The sequence below is a fragment of the Schistocerca cancellata genome, chromosome 3 (assembly GCF_023864275.1).
Source record: "Schistocerca cancellata isolate TAMUIC-IGC-003103 chromosome 3, iqSchCanc2.1, whole genome shotgun sequence".
Taxonomy (NCBI): Eukaryota; Metazoa; Arthropoda; class Insecta; order Orthoptera; family Acrididae; genus Schistocerca; species Schistocerca cancellata.
In genome coordinates this window covers 388763250-388778347 of record NC_064628.1, presented here as the reverse complement: position 1 = coordinate 388778347, position 15098 = coordinate 388763250, and positions in this window count along the sequence as shown.

Below are 15098 nucleotides of genomic sequence, written 5' to 3'. Positions count from 1 at the left end.
AAATCTGTAATTATTGATACATGTTCAATTACCCGAAAGTTCCTAAGTGCAATGTAACATATAACATACAGTCATACCACACAATATCCACCAGTACATCAATGCAAAACAGCTCCATCCAAACGTATATATACAACTACAGAAATCTGTAATTATTGATACATGTTCAATTACCCGAAAGTTCCTAAGTGCAATGTAACATATACCGTACAGTTAAAAGGATGTCACGCTTGATCAAGGTCCCCGTCACTTTCCAGTTTTAACCAGACATAACGTCTGAGAAAGGAAAGAGGTAATAATAATAATTTTCAGTAACTGTTTTACAGTTGGGAATGTATTTCCAGATTACTTCTTACTTTGGAGCTACATAGATCATAATCACTGTTCGGATAGGTCCTTGATTGATGCAACCTGCCAAACCCTCTTGCTTTTCTTTGTTTTCCCTAGTTACTTGTTAGATTTCTTCCATGACAAATGTCCTCCTCTGCATTTGTACTTACTGTCTACCACATTGTGTTTCAATAATATGTAAAATACACAAAAGAAGGGAAAGGCAATCATGCAACATAGCTTGAGGATAAATGAATATATGCTCAGGTCAGAAACATCACGGGTTTTCTTGTGTGATTTGCTGTTTGTTTGATATGACACAAGATCATCATGTCAGTTGAAAATTATGAGTTGCATCTAAATGGCAGCCTCCAAAATTACTACCATGTTGGTAACATAGTATTACATTTCCCCTCTGCTATAATGCACAATACCACTTTAAATCTCTTCCATCTGTGTTTTGGTTTAAGAATGGTGTGTCCACATGTTTGAACTGTGATGTACTATCTTGTGGAATTCCAGTAACCACCTTGCTTCGTATTATGCCTCTCTGTTAACCACTGAATTGCTTGTGACACATATGTGTACTGATTTACACATGCTGTCATAACTATGTACATGTTATGCAGCAAGGGTCAATAGTGCCAGTGACTGAATGTTGTGGGTTTAGGTTTACGATAGAATAGAATCTGTATTGTCACATGGCATGTTATATACAATCATTTGATTGAAACATTGGTGACTCATCAGTGAATAATTCTACGCCTGTCTAAATATACCTTAAAACAAGATACATTAAAATAAATCATATGGATGCTCCCAGAAGCATAATTACATGTTGGATTCCTTTCTGTTTCTTAAAATTTTCCACAGTGGTTTAAAATGTTTCTTTTTAAGAATTTTCATGTTTGTTTCTCTAGTTTATAAATATGGACATACTTCAGAAGAGCACATACTTCTGTAAAAGTATATAGTCTGCTTGTGTCTGTGTATATGCGGATGGATATGTGTGTGTGTGTGTGTGTGTGTGTGAGTGTATACCTGTCCTTGTTTCCCACTAAGGTAAGTCTTTCTGCTCCCGGGATTGGAATGACTCCTTACCCCTCCCTTAAAACCCAAATCCTTTTGTCTTTCCCTCTCCTTCCCTCTTTCCTGACGAGGCAACCGTTGGTTGCGAAAGCTAGAATTTTGTGTGTATGTTTGTGTTTGTTTGTGTGTCTGTCGACCTGCCAGCACTTTTGTTTGGTAAGTCTCATCATCTTTCTTTTTATATATATATATATATATATATATATATATATATATATATATATATATATATATATATATATGTCTGTGTATGTGTGGATGGATACATGTGTGTGTGCGAGTGTATACCTGTCCCTTTTTCCCCCTAAGGTAAGTCTTTCCGCTCCCGGGATTGGAATGACTCCTTACCCTCTCCCTTAAAACCCATATCCTTTTGTCTTTCCTTCTCCTTCCCTCTTTCCTGACGAGGCAACCGTTGGTTGCGAAAGCTTGGATTTCGTGTGTATGTTTGTGTTTGTTTGTGTGTCTGTCGACCTGCCAGCACTTTCATTTGGTAAGTCACATCATCTTTGTTTTTAAATATATATATATATATATATATATATATATATATATATGTGTGAATGATGAGTTCAAATTAAGGGAAACATTCCACGTGGGAAAAATATATTTAAAAAGAAAGATGATGAGACTTACCAAACAAAAGCGCTGGCAGGTCGGTAGACACACAAACATACACACAAAATTCTAGCTTTCGCAACCAACGGTTGCCTCATCAGGAAAGAGGAAAGGAGAAGGAAAGACAAAAGGATATGGGTTTTAAGGGAGAGGGTAAGGAGTCATTCCAATCCCGAGAGCGGAAAGACTTACCTTAGGGGGAAAAAAGGACAGGTATACACTCGCACACACGCACATATCCATCCGCATATACACAGACACAAGCAGACATTTGTAAAGGCAAAGAGTTTGGGCAGAGATGTCAGTTGGGGCGGAAGTACAGAGGCAAATATGATGTTGAGAGACAGGTGAGGTATGAGCGGCGGCAAATTGAAATTAGAAATTAGCGGAGATTGAGGCCTGGCGGATAGCGAGAAGAGAGGATATGCTGAAGGGCAAGTTCCCATCTCCGGAGTTCTGACAGGTTGGTGTTAGTGGGAAGTATCCAGATAACCCGGACGGTGTAACACTGTGCCAAGATGTGCTGGCCGTGCACCAAGGCATGTTTAGCCACAGGGTGATCCTTATTACCAACAAACACTGTCTGCCTGTGTCCATTCATGCGAATGGACAGTTTGTTGCTGGTCATTCCAACATAGAACGCTTCACAGTGTAGGCAGGTCAGTTGGTAAATCACGTGGATGCTTTCACACGTGGCTCTGCCTTTGATCATGTACACCTTCCGGGTTACAGGACTTGAATAGGTGGTGGTGGGAGGGTGCATGGGACAGGTTTTACACCGGGGGCGGTTACAAGGGTAGGAGCCAGAGGGTAGGGAAGGTGGTTTGGGGATTTCATAGGGATGAACCAAGCGGTTACGAAGGTGAGGTGGACGGCGGAAAGACACTCTTGGTGGAGTGGGGAGGATTTCATGAAGGATGGATCTCATTTCAGGGCAGGATTTGAGGAAGTCGTATCCCTTGTGGAGAGCCACATTCAGAATCTGATCCAGTCCCGGAAAGTATCCTGTCACAAGTGGGGCACTTTTGGGGTTCTTCTGTGGAAGGTTCCGGGTTTCAGGGGATGAGGAAGTGGCTCTGGTTATTTGCTCCTGTACCAGGTCGGGAGGGTAGTTACGGGATGCAAAAGCTGTTTTCAGGTTGTGGGTGTAATGGTTCAAGGATTCCGGACTGGAGCAGATTCGTTTGCCACGAAGACCTAGGCTGTAGGGAAGGGACCGTTTGATGTGGAATGGGTGGCAGCTGTCATAATGGAGGTACTGTTGCTTGTTGGTGGGTTTGATGTGGACGGACGTGTGAAGCTGGCCATTGGACAGGTGGAGGTCAATGTCAAGGAAAGTGTCATGGGATTTAGAGTAGGACTAGGTGAATCTGATGGAACCAAAGGAGTTGAGGTTGGAGAGGAAATTCTGGAGTTCTTCTTCACTGTGAGTCCAGATCATGAAAATGTCATCAACAAATCTGTACCAAACTTTGGGTTGGCAGGCCTGGGTAACCAAGAAGGCTTCCTCTAAGCGACCCATGAATAGGTTGGTGTACGAGGGGGCCATCCTGGTACCCATGGCTGTTCCCTTTAATTGTTGGAATGTCTGGCCTTCAAAAGTCAAGAAGTTGTAGGTCAGGATGAAGCTGGCTAAGGTAATGAGGAAAGAGGTTTTAGGTAGGGCGGCAGGTGATCGGCGTGAAAGGAAGTGCTCCATCGCAGCGAGGCCCTGGACATGCGGAATATTTGTGTATAAGGAAGTGGCATCAATGGTTACAAGGATGGTTTCCGGGGGTAACAGACTGGGTAGGGATTCCAGGCGTTCGAGAAAGTGGTTGGTGTCTTTGATGAAGGATGGGAGACTGCATGTAATGGGTTGAAGGTGTTGATCTACGTAGGCAGAGATGCGTTCTGTGGGGGCTTGGTAACGAGCTACAATGGGACGGCCGGGATGATTGGGTTTGTGAATTTTGGGAAGAAGGTAGAAGGTAGGGGTGCGGTGTGTTGGTGGGGTCAGGAGGTTGATGGAGTCAGGTGAAAGATTTTGTAGGGGGCCTAAGGTTCTGAGGATTCCATGAAGCTCCGCCTGGACATCAGGAATGGGATTACCTTGGCAAACTTTGTAAGTAGTGTTGTCTGAAAGCTGACGCAGTCCCTCAGCCACATACTCCCGACGATCAAGTACCACGGTCGTGGAACCCTTGTCCGCCGGAAGGATGACGATAGATCGGTCAGCCTTCAGATCACGGATAGCCTGGGCTTCAGCCGTGGTGATGTTGGGAGTAGGATTAAGGTTTTTTAAGAAGGATTGAGAGGCAAGGCTGGAAGTCAGAAATTCCTGGAAGGTTAGGAGAGGGTGATTTTGAGGAAGAGGAGGTGGGTCCCGCTGTGACGGAGGACGGAACTGTTCCAGGCATGGTTCAATTTGGATAGTGTCTTGGGGAGTTAGAGCATTAGGAGTAGGATTAGGATCATTTTTCTTCGTGGCAAAGTGATATTTCCAGCAGAGAGTACGGATGTAGGACAGTAAATCTTTGACGAGGGCTGTTTGGTTAAATCTGGGAGTGGGGCTGAAGGTGAGGCCCTTGGATAGGACAGAGGTTTCGGATTGGGAGAGATTTTTGGAGGAAAGGTTATCTACTGAATTGGGGTGTTGTGGTTCCAGATTGTGTTGATTGGAATTTTGAGGTTTTGGAGGGAGTGGAGCTGGAAGTGGGAGATTGAGTAGATGGGAGAGACTGGGTTTGTGTGCAATGAGAGGAGGTTGAGGTTTGCTGGAAAGGTTGTGAAGGGTGAGTGAGTTGCCTTTCCGGAGGTGGGAAACCAGGAGATTGGATAGTTTTTTAAGGTGGAGGGTGGCATGCTGTTCTAATTTGCAGTTGGCCTGTAGGAGGATGTTCTGAACAACCGGTGTGGATGTGGGAGAGGAAAGATTGAGGACTTTTATTAAGGATAGGAGTTGATGGGTGTGTTGATTGTCTGAGTGGATGTGTAGGTGAAGGATTAGGTGGGTGAGGGCAATGGATTGTTCGGTTTGGAACTGGTATAGGGACTGATGGAAAGAAGGGTTGCAGCCAGAGATGGGAACTTTAAGTGTGAGGCCTTTGGGGGTGATGCCAAATGTCAGACAAGCCTGAGAAAGGGGCATCTTAAGACCAAGAAAATCTTTGTTCATTTTTCCAGTGCTTGCCTTTCAGGAGTGAAAATGTTGAAGATGAGGTGTGTTGGTAAATAAGTGTCAGAAAATTTCCTATCTGCTATCACTCCACTTCAAAAATTTACGTACTGATGAGAACCTTCTGCTGTTCAGAGGCTGCTTTGATTTCAAGCAGTATATTTTGTTGTAAAGAAGTCAGTTTGGAATAAAAGATGTTTGTTCTCTGTCATTGTAAAACAAGGCTTCTTAGTTCATTTGCTTGTGATGACTTATATAGTTACTATAGAAACTCATTTAGAAAAATTAGTTACAAAATTATTTAAAAAATTTAATGTGGTAACCACACTTTTCGAAACTTAATTTTGAATGAGTACACATACTGTATTTTAGCAAGTGGTATATAATTTCAGATCCAGTGCAGTACTAACTATTATTTGAGAAATTCAAGTGAGCCATCACAAAGAATGAGCGAAGTCAAGAGATCGGAAGAATAAAAACTTGATATGGAGGGCGCTTTTCAATCATTGTTGAATCATCTTGAAAAGAAAGCCACATTGTGGGAAGATGTGTCATTTACAGCAATAAAAACAAGCAGAAGGAGTCATGGTATTGTTGTAATCAATATGATGTGGGAATACATTGTGTACCATATTTCAAAATGTACCATTCGTGAAATAATTTAAGAGGGTGGTTTGAAAAGTTCTTGGAATGGAATAAAAAAAAAGTAATTACATAACTAAAACTTTTTTTATCTTTCAATGTAGTCTCCTTGTAGATTAATGCACTTGGTCCAACACTGTTCCAATGCCTTGATTCCATCTTGAAAATGAGTTCCCTGCAGGCCTGCAAAATAGTTGTCAACTCCAGCTATAAATTCCTTGTTTGAAATGAATCTTCATGCACCAAGAAAAATTTTCAGTTTTGGGAAGAGATGGAAGTCTGACAGAGCCATATCAGGTGAATAAGGTGGGTGTGGCAACAATTCATACCTTAGTTCATGTAATTTTGCCATGACGACAGCACACGTTTTTGATCCAGCGTCAAGAGGTGCAGCCCTCACCTTGCAGATAATTTTTTTATTTCTAATTCTTCACTTAAAATGTGATATACCCTTTCAGATGACATCTGGCAAGCATGAGCAATTTCATGCACTTTCAGTCGGCGATCCTCTATAACCATTTTGTGCATTTAAGCAATGATTTCTGGAGCAGTGTCACATCTTGGCTGACCACTGTGCATATCATCATCTAAGCTCTCCCAACCAAATTTAAATTCATTTGTCCACTTGGCAACAGTTGAATGTGAAGGAGCAGAGTCCCCCAGTGAATTCTGGAAATCAGCATGAATGTCCTTTGCTTTCATACCTTTCTTTATGAAGTACTTAATCACTGCTTGAATCTTGATTTTTTTTTTTCCCCATCTTCACGAATCACTACATGGGAACAAAAACTGAGCCAAGTCACCGCCACAGCTCTCTTCCAAGAGCACTGATGTGGCACGTGTTTACAGTCCAATGAATATCACGTGAACAACTCATTGCGTGCGCGCTGACCTCTCGTGGTGATTACGAGAACTTTTCAAACCACCCTCGTACGAAATATAACTTTTTATTTCAGTGTAAAATTTTGTTAACATTGATAAACAGGTGCATAGACATACCAGTGAAGAGAATTTAGTGTGAATAACCAGCACAGCTGAGACAGGCATAAGGTGAGCCATGCTACATAGAGCAGGCACACCATTGGCATGATCTCAGCAGTGAAAATCTCTGCTCACGTATTCCATATACGTGCATATAGGGTATAGTTTACTAGGCACCAGTATGGAACTGTATAGAAGGCATTCTGGGGAAAAAAAATTGTGAGAGAGTAAAGGCTGCAACAGGCAAGTGGGATGAAAATAGGGATGTCTGCTTGTGTCTCTGTATATGTGTGGATGGATGTGTGTGTGTGTGTGTGTGCGCGCGAGTGTATACCCGTCCTTTTTTCCCCCTAAGGTAAGTCTTTCCGCTCCCGGGACTGGAATGACTCCTTACCCTCTCCCTTAAAACCCACATCCTTTTGTCTTTCCCTCTCCTTCCCTCTTTCCTGATGAGGCAACAGTTTGTTGCGAAAGCTAGAATTTTGTGTGTATGTTTGTGTTCGTTTGTGTGTCTGTCGACCAGCCAGCACTTTCATTTGGTAAGTCACATCATCTTTGTTTTTAGGTATATTAATAGATATATGGTCATACATAAAATTATTTTCTTCAATAAATTTTTATATTTTCATTTCTCTCCATGGAGCTTACATAATTTATCATTTTTGCTAGCAAGAGCCATTTGTTGTTTCAGAAATGAAGAACAATGTAAATTTAACCACATGTCTAATGACATCACAAAGGAGTTGACAGACACATCACTGAAGTGTAATAAGAGCAACTTTCAATCACCAACTATCCCCAAAGCTAAAACAACATTTACTTAAAGATTTAACTAAACCAGGACCTTTGACTTCATATACTCCAGTACAAAAGTTAGAATACAGATTCAGAAACTGAGAGAAAACACTTCCCAAAGCACAAAGAAGTAAGTAGTCTTATGTAACACAACCACTAACACTTAGTGAGAACTTCCAAGGTTACAGGCGATTAAGCAAATGTTCAACTAGTAAAGAAAGAACTTATTGAACTCAAAAAGTCTCTACAATCCAACCCAGAATTATTTTCTCTATTTATGATTGATGAATTGGAGGCAGCCCTTAGCCACACAAATGTAGAAAAGCTGCAGATGGAGCTGGACGTCAGCATGAATTTTTTGTGCACAGTGGAGTTACAATGCGAAAGGGGCTAGTTGCCCTTTTCAACAAAATTCTTGACACTGGAACATTAGCAGCAAAATTTAAGAGAACAGTCAGGGGAAAAAAGGAGCAGCTGCAGAATACTTTTGCCCAGTATCTCTATTTAGCTATGCTTACAAACTCTTGGGGGAACAATGATATTAAAATCAAATACAAGATCAAGTTAATTCTGTGGAACCATCTGAACAAGAGGAATTTAAATGTTGTAGAGCTGCTGCGAGCAAGTGCTCTCCTTGACTATTCATGTAGTAGCAACTAGAAGAAACTCAAGACTGGTGCAGTTTTCACTGACCTAATTTCATGGTGCGGTATGAAGGTCTAATATTAAAATGTCTGAAAACAGTACCTTGCAAAACTCTAGATAACCTCTTAAGCAACATATTGAGTGATTGGCAGTTTAAAGTACACCAAGGCGGAAAGAAGAGCTGATCATGTGTACTGAATGATGGCTTCCCCTGAGGCTCTGTTTTTGGCCTGGTGTTATTCAATATCTCAATTCAGTTCAATTTAGTCTCTTTATTCATCCATTAACAATATACATTGTATGGATGTAGTCAATTATAATATAATTTCTAAAATTTTATTTGTTTCAAAAACTTGGATAATCAATACAAATATTTTATATCAGTATATTATAAATAATATTACTTTTCCGTATTCAGATATTCTTCAATGTTATAAAAACTATGGTTAGTAAAATTGTTTAAGATCTACCTTGAATTTATGAAATTCTTTAATTTTGTTTATTATAGCAGGCAATGCACTAAAAGTATTTTAGGCTGGTAATTTACACTTTTTCGGTAGAATGCTTCTTTTTGGGTGTTTCTGTGAAAATCATTTCTGTTCCTCATTTTATTTATTTATTTATTCCATATGATCTAATGATACACAGTGTGTTGCAGATGTCAGAAAATATCAATTAACATTGTTAACATATATTAACATACAGTATCCTAATGTATTATATTGCAAAGATTGGTTAGGTTTACTTCACTCAAATTGCTCAATGTTTTCAATTTAACACAAATAGTAAGATTTCTGTTCCAAGTATTCATTTATAGAGTAAAAACAGTGACACAACTACTATGACTTCACGGCTTTGCTAAATTTTATATTGTCGTCGATGGACTTGATACTAGTGGGAAGATTATTGAACAATTGGAGGCCCATGTGGAAAGCTCCCTTTTTACACAGTTGAGTGTTTGTACGTAAAACATGTAGATTAGAGTTTTTCCTGGTGTTGTGTTTATGTATTTCATTATTTTTACGACTCTGGAGTCATTTGGCACTATGTGGTTTCTGAAAAATTTTAGTCTCGAGAATGTATAGGCAAGGCAGTGTAAGGATTTCCAACTTTCTGAAGCTGGGTTTGCAGGAGTCTCTTGGTTTGCTCCCAGTAATAATCCTTGCTCTCTTCTGTATTTTGAATGTGCTCAGGGCAGTTGGAGAATTTCCCCAGAATATCACACCATATTTTAGGTGGGCTTATATGTAAGTACACTCAATGCATAACAGCCAGTACTAATTGTGGCATTACATTTTCCTGTATGTGTATTCCATTTCAGGTTATCTTGAACCCACAGACCCAGGAATTTGAAAACAGTGTCAGTATCTATTGGCTGATTATTTATAGTGACAAGTGGCTGAGAAGAATTTGTATTTTGGGTTGTGTGAAAGTTCATGTAAGATGTCTTTTTGGTGTTGGTAGTTAATCTGTTGATTTTAGCCCAGTTGCTGAGTTGTTCAGTGGCCAAGTTTACAGCTTTTTGCACAGCCTTTGTATTCTCCCCTTTGAGGAGTACAGTTTTGTCATCAGCAAATATTGTTTTGTGTGCATCTACATTCAGGCTCAAGTCATTAATATACAGGAGGCAAAGTAGAGGTCCCAATACTGAGCCCTGTGGTACATCTTGCTTTACAGTTTTATTAATTGATAAAATTTTGGTTATTGAGTTGGTTTGGCTATTAGTGTATTTCATGCTGACTCTCTGCATCCAATTGGTTAGGAGTGAACCAATCCAATTGTTTGCAATTCCTCTGATACCATAGTGTTCTATTTTTTTCCAGCAATATTTTGTGGTCAATAGTGTCAAAAGCCCTTGACAGATCCAGAAATATGCCTGTTATGGGTTGTTTTTTATCTAATAGATCTAATAGTATATTTATGCAATCATATACTGCAGTTTCAGTAGATTTGTTGCTTCTGAACCCATGTTGAGCTGTTGTTGTTGTTGTTGTTGTGGTCTTCAGTCCTGAGACTGGTTTGATGCAGCTCTCCATGCTACTCTATCCTGTGCAAGCTTCATCATCTCCCAGGAACTACTGCAACCTACATCCTTCTGAATCTGCTTAGTGTATTCATCCCTTGGTCTCGCTCTACGATTTTTACCCTCCACGCTGCCCTCCAATACTAAATTGGTGATTCCTTGATGCCCCAGAACATGTCCTACCAACCGGTCCCTTCTTCTGGTCAAGTTGTGCCACAAACTTCTCTTCTCCCCAATCCTATTCAATACTTCCTCATTAGTTATGTGATCTACCCATCTAATCTTCAGCATTCTTCTGTAGCACCACATTTCGAAAGCTTCTATTCTCTTCTTGTCCAAACTATTTACCGTCCATGTTTCACTTCCATATATGGCTACACTCCATACAAATACTTTCAGAAATGACTTCCTGACACTTAAATCTATACTCGATGTTAACAAATTTCTCTAATTCAGAAACGCTTTCCTTGCCAATGCCAGTCTACATTTTATATCCTCTCTACTTCGACCAACATCGGTTATTTTGCTCCCCAAATAGCAAAACTCCTTTACTACTTTAAGTGTCTCATTTCCTAATCTAATACCCTCAACATCACCCGACTTAATTCGACTACATTCCATTATCTTCGTTTTGCTTTTGTTGATGTTCATCTTATATCCTCCCTTCAAGACACTATCCATTCTGTTCAACTGCTCTAAGTCCTTTGCTGTCTCTGACAGAATTACAATGTCATCAGCGAACCTCAACGTTTTTATTTCTTCTCCATGGATTTTAATACCTACTCCGAATTTTTCTTTTGTTTCCTTTACTGCTTGCTCAATATACAGATTGAATAAAATCGGGGAGAGGCTACAACCCTGTCTTACTCCCTTCCCAACCACTGCTTCCCTTTCATGTCCCTCGACTCTTATAACTGCCATCTGGTTTCTGTACAAATTGTAATTAGCCTTTCGCTCCCTGTATTTTACCCCTGCCACCTTTAGAATTTGAAAGAGAGTATTCCAGTCAACATTGTCAAAAGCTTTCTCAAAGTCTACAAATGCTAGAAACGTAGGTTTGCCTTTCCTTAATCTTTCTTCTAAGGTAAGTCGTAAGGTCAGTATTGCCTCACGTGTTCCAGTATTTCTACAGAATCCAAACTGATCTTCCCCGAGGTCAGCTTCTACTAGTTTTTCCATTCGTCTGTAAAGAATTCGTGTTAGTATTTTGCAGCTGTGGCTTATTAAACTGATTGTTCAGTAATTTTCACATCTGTCAACACCTGCTTTCTTTGGGATTGGAATTATCATATTCTTCTTGAAGTCTGAGGGTATTTTGCCTGTTTCATACATCTTGCTCACCAGATGGTAGAGTTTTGTCAGGACTGGCTCTCCCAAGGCCGTCAGTAGTTCCAATGGAATGTTGTCTACTCCGGGGGCCTTGTTTCGACTCAGGTATTTCAGTGCTCTGTCAAACTCTTCACGCAGTATCGTATCACCCATTTCATCTTCATCTACATCCTCTTCCGTTTCCATAATATTGTCCTGAAGTACATCACCCTTGTATAGACCCTCTATATACTCCTTCCACCTTTCTGCTTTCCCTTCTTTGCTTAGAACAGGGTTTCCATCTGAGCTCTTGATGTTCATACAAGTGGTTCTCTTATCTACAAAGGTCTCTTTAATTTTCCTGTAGGCAGTATCTATCTTACCCCTAGTGAGATAAGCCTCAACATCCTTACATTTGTCCTCTAGCCATCCCTGCTTAGCCATTTTGCACTTCCTGTCGATCTCATTTTTGAGACGTTTGTATTCCTTTTTGCCTGCTTCATTTACTGCATTTTTATATTTTCTCCTTTATCAATTAAATTCAATATTTCTTCTGTTACCCAAGGATTTCTACTAGCCCTTGTCTTTTTACCTACTTGATCCTCTGCTGCCTTCACTACTTCATCCCTCAAAGCTACCCATTCTTCTTCTACTGTATTTCTTTCCCCCATTCCTGTCAATTGTTCCCTTATGCTCTCCCTGAAACTCTGTACAACCTCTGGTTCTTTCAGTTTATCCAGGTCCCATCTCCTTAAATTCCCACCTTTTTGCAGTTTCTTCAGTTTTAATCTACAGGTCATAACCAATAGATTGTGGTCAGAGTCCACATCTGCCCCTGGAAATGTCTTAAAATTTAAAACCTGGTTCCTAAATCTGTGTCTTACCATTATATAATCTATCTGATACCTTTTAGTATCTCCAGGGTTCTTCCATGTATACAACCTTCTATCATGATTCTTAAACCAAGTGTTAGCTATGATTAAGTTGTGCTCTGTGCAAAATTCTACCAGGCGGCTTCCTCTTTCATTTCTTAGCCCCAATCCATATTCACCTACTACGTTTCCTTCTCTCCCTTTTCCTACACTCGAATTCCAGTCACCCATGACTATTAAATTTTCATCTCCCTTCACTATCTGAATAATTTCTTTTATTTCATCATACATTTCTTCAATTTCTTTGTCATCTGCAGAGCTAGTTGGCATATAAATGGGTTTCGTATCTATCTTGGCCACAATAATGCGTTCACTATGCTGTTTATAGTAGCTTAACCGCATTCCTATTTTCCTATTCATTATTAAATCTACTCCTGCATTACCCCTATTTGACTTTGTGTTTATAACCCTGTAGTCACCTGACCAAAAGTCTTGTTCCTCCTGCCACCGAACTTCACTAATTCCCACTATATCTAACTTTAACCTATCCATTTCCCTTTTCAAATTTTCTAACCTACCTGCCCGATTAAGGGATCTGACATTCCACGCTCCGATCCGTAGAACGCCAGTTTTCTTTCTCCTGATAATGACATCCTCTTGAGTAGTCCCCACCCGGAGATCCGAATGGGGGACTATTTTACCTCCGGAATATTTTACCCAAGAGGGTGCCATCATCATTTAATCATACAGTAAAGCTGCATGCCCTCGGGAAAAATTACGGCCGTAGTTTCCCCTTGCTTTCAGCCGTTCGCAGTACCACCACAAGGTCAGATCAGTCAATCATCCAGACTGTTGCCCTTGCAACTACTGAAAAGGCTGCTGCCCCTCTTCAGTAACCACACGTTTGTCTGGCCTCTCAACAGATACCCCTCCGTTGTGGTTGTACCTACGGTACGGCTATCTGTATCGCTGAGGCACGCAAGCCTCCCCACCAACGGCAAGGTCCATGGTTCATGGTTCATGTTGAGCTAAACTTAGTAAATCATTTTTTTTTTTTTTTTTCAATGAAGTCCATTAGTTTTTTGTACATTATTTCTTCAAAAACTTTAGAAAAGCAAGATGAGGTTGAGATAGGCCTGTAGTTATTCTTTATTACCACCTTCTTTGAAGACAAGAATTACTTCAGGAAGTTTCAGAGCTTCAGGGAAAGTACCTACCTGGAAAGAACAGTCACAGAGGTGAGTTAATGGTACAGCAATTGTGTATACACAATTTTTGATTACAGCTGCTGGGATACCATCAATTACAGCTGAATATGAATTTTTGAACTCTCATTTTCAGTGACTTTGGTTATGAACATGATTATTTTATGTTGAAAATTCCTGGTGAGTTTTCAGAAAGCAGACACATTCATAGATGTGTTAGCTTCCTAAGAGTCATTATTTTAAATTCTTTAAATATTTCCCTTTATCAAACTCTACAGGGAGCCCCTATCATTACTCTAATAGACCTTTTTTGAAGTCTGAAAGCTTGTTTTGCCATACATGTACTTCCCCAGATCACACCATATCTAAGCAAACTGTTCATATAAGCAAAATGGGCACACAGCAATGATTCAGTGTTGCAAAATTCCCAAAGCATTCTTAGCACATAGCAGCATTTACTTAGTTTTTTACTCAAAACTTCTAGATGCTTTTCCCATATCAAGTGCTCATCCACCCATATAGCTAGGAATTTTGTGCATGGAGCTTTTGCAATAACATAGTTCCCTAACTCAGCTTTTGGTCTTCTTCTAGCTTTACTTTTAATATTACTGAAATTCATCAATACCGTTTCATACTTATTTATGATCAAAGCATTATCGCTAAACCGTTTTACCATCTCATTTATTGGCCTAGAGACGCTCTGCTGTAGATTATACTCAGTGTATCCTTTTATAAAAATGCTAGTGTCATCAGCAAACATCACCGTTTCTGCAACTGTCAGATGGTTTGGTAAATCGTTTATATATACACAAGAACAACAGTGGGTCTAACATGGGACCCTGGGGCACACCATAGCTAGTTTTTTTGAAATCTGAAAGATACTCTTTGCCTTCATGACTTATTTGTACTTTTTGTTGTCTAACGAGGAGAGAAGAAATGAACCATTTGAAGGCAAATCCCTGGACCCCATAAAATTTTAGTTTCATAAGCAACACGTCATGGCTGACTAGATCAAATCCTTTAGATAAATCTAAGAATATGCCACAGCTTAATTTATTCTTGTCCAAGGCATTTAGGACCATTTTCATGAATAGGAAGACTGCTGTTTCTGTGGATCTATCCTTTCTAAACCCATTTTGAGCATTAGTCAGTATTTTATTTTTATTCAGGAAGTCAGCTAGCCTTTCATACATTACTCTTTCAATTACTTTAGAGAAACCTGACAATAATGAAACTGGCCTGTAATTATTAATGTCAGTTGTACTATCCTTTTTGTGAAGCGGGTTTATTGTGGAGAGTTTTAGTTTTGGTGGGAACACCCCTGTCCTGAAAGAAGTATTAATAATGTCAGTTAGGTGAGTATCTATAGTGGTAGAACTATGTTTGATTACCTTGTCTGGAATTCCATCAATACCAAAAGACATTTAATTTTT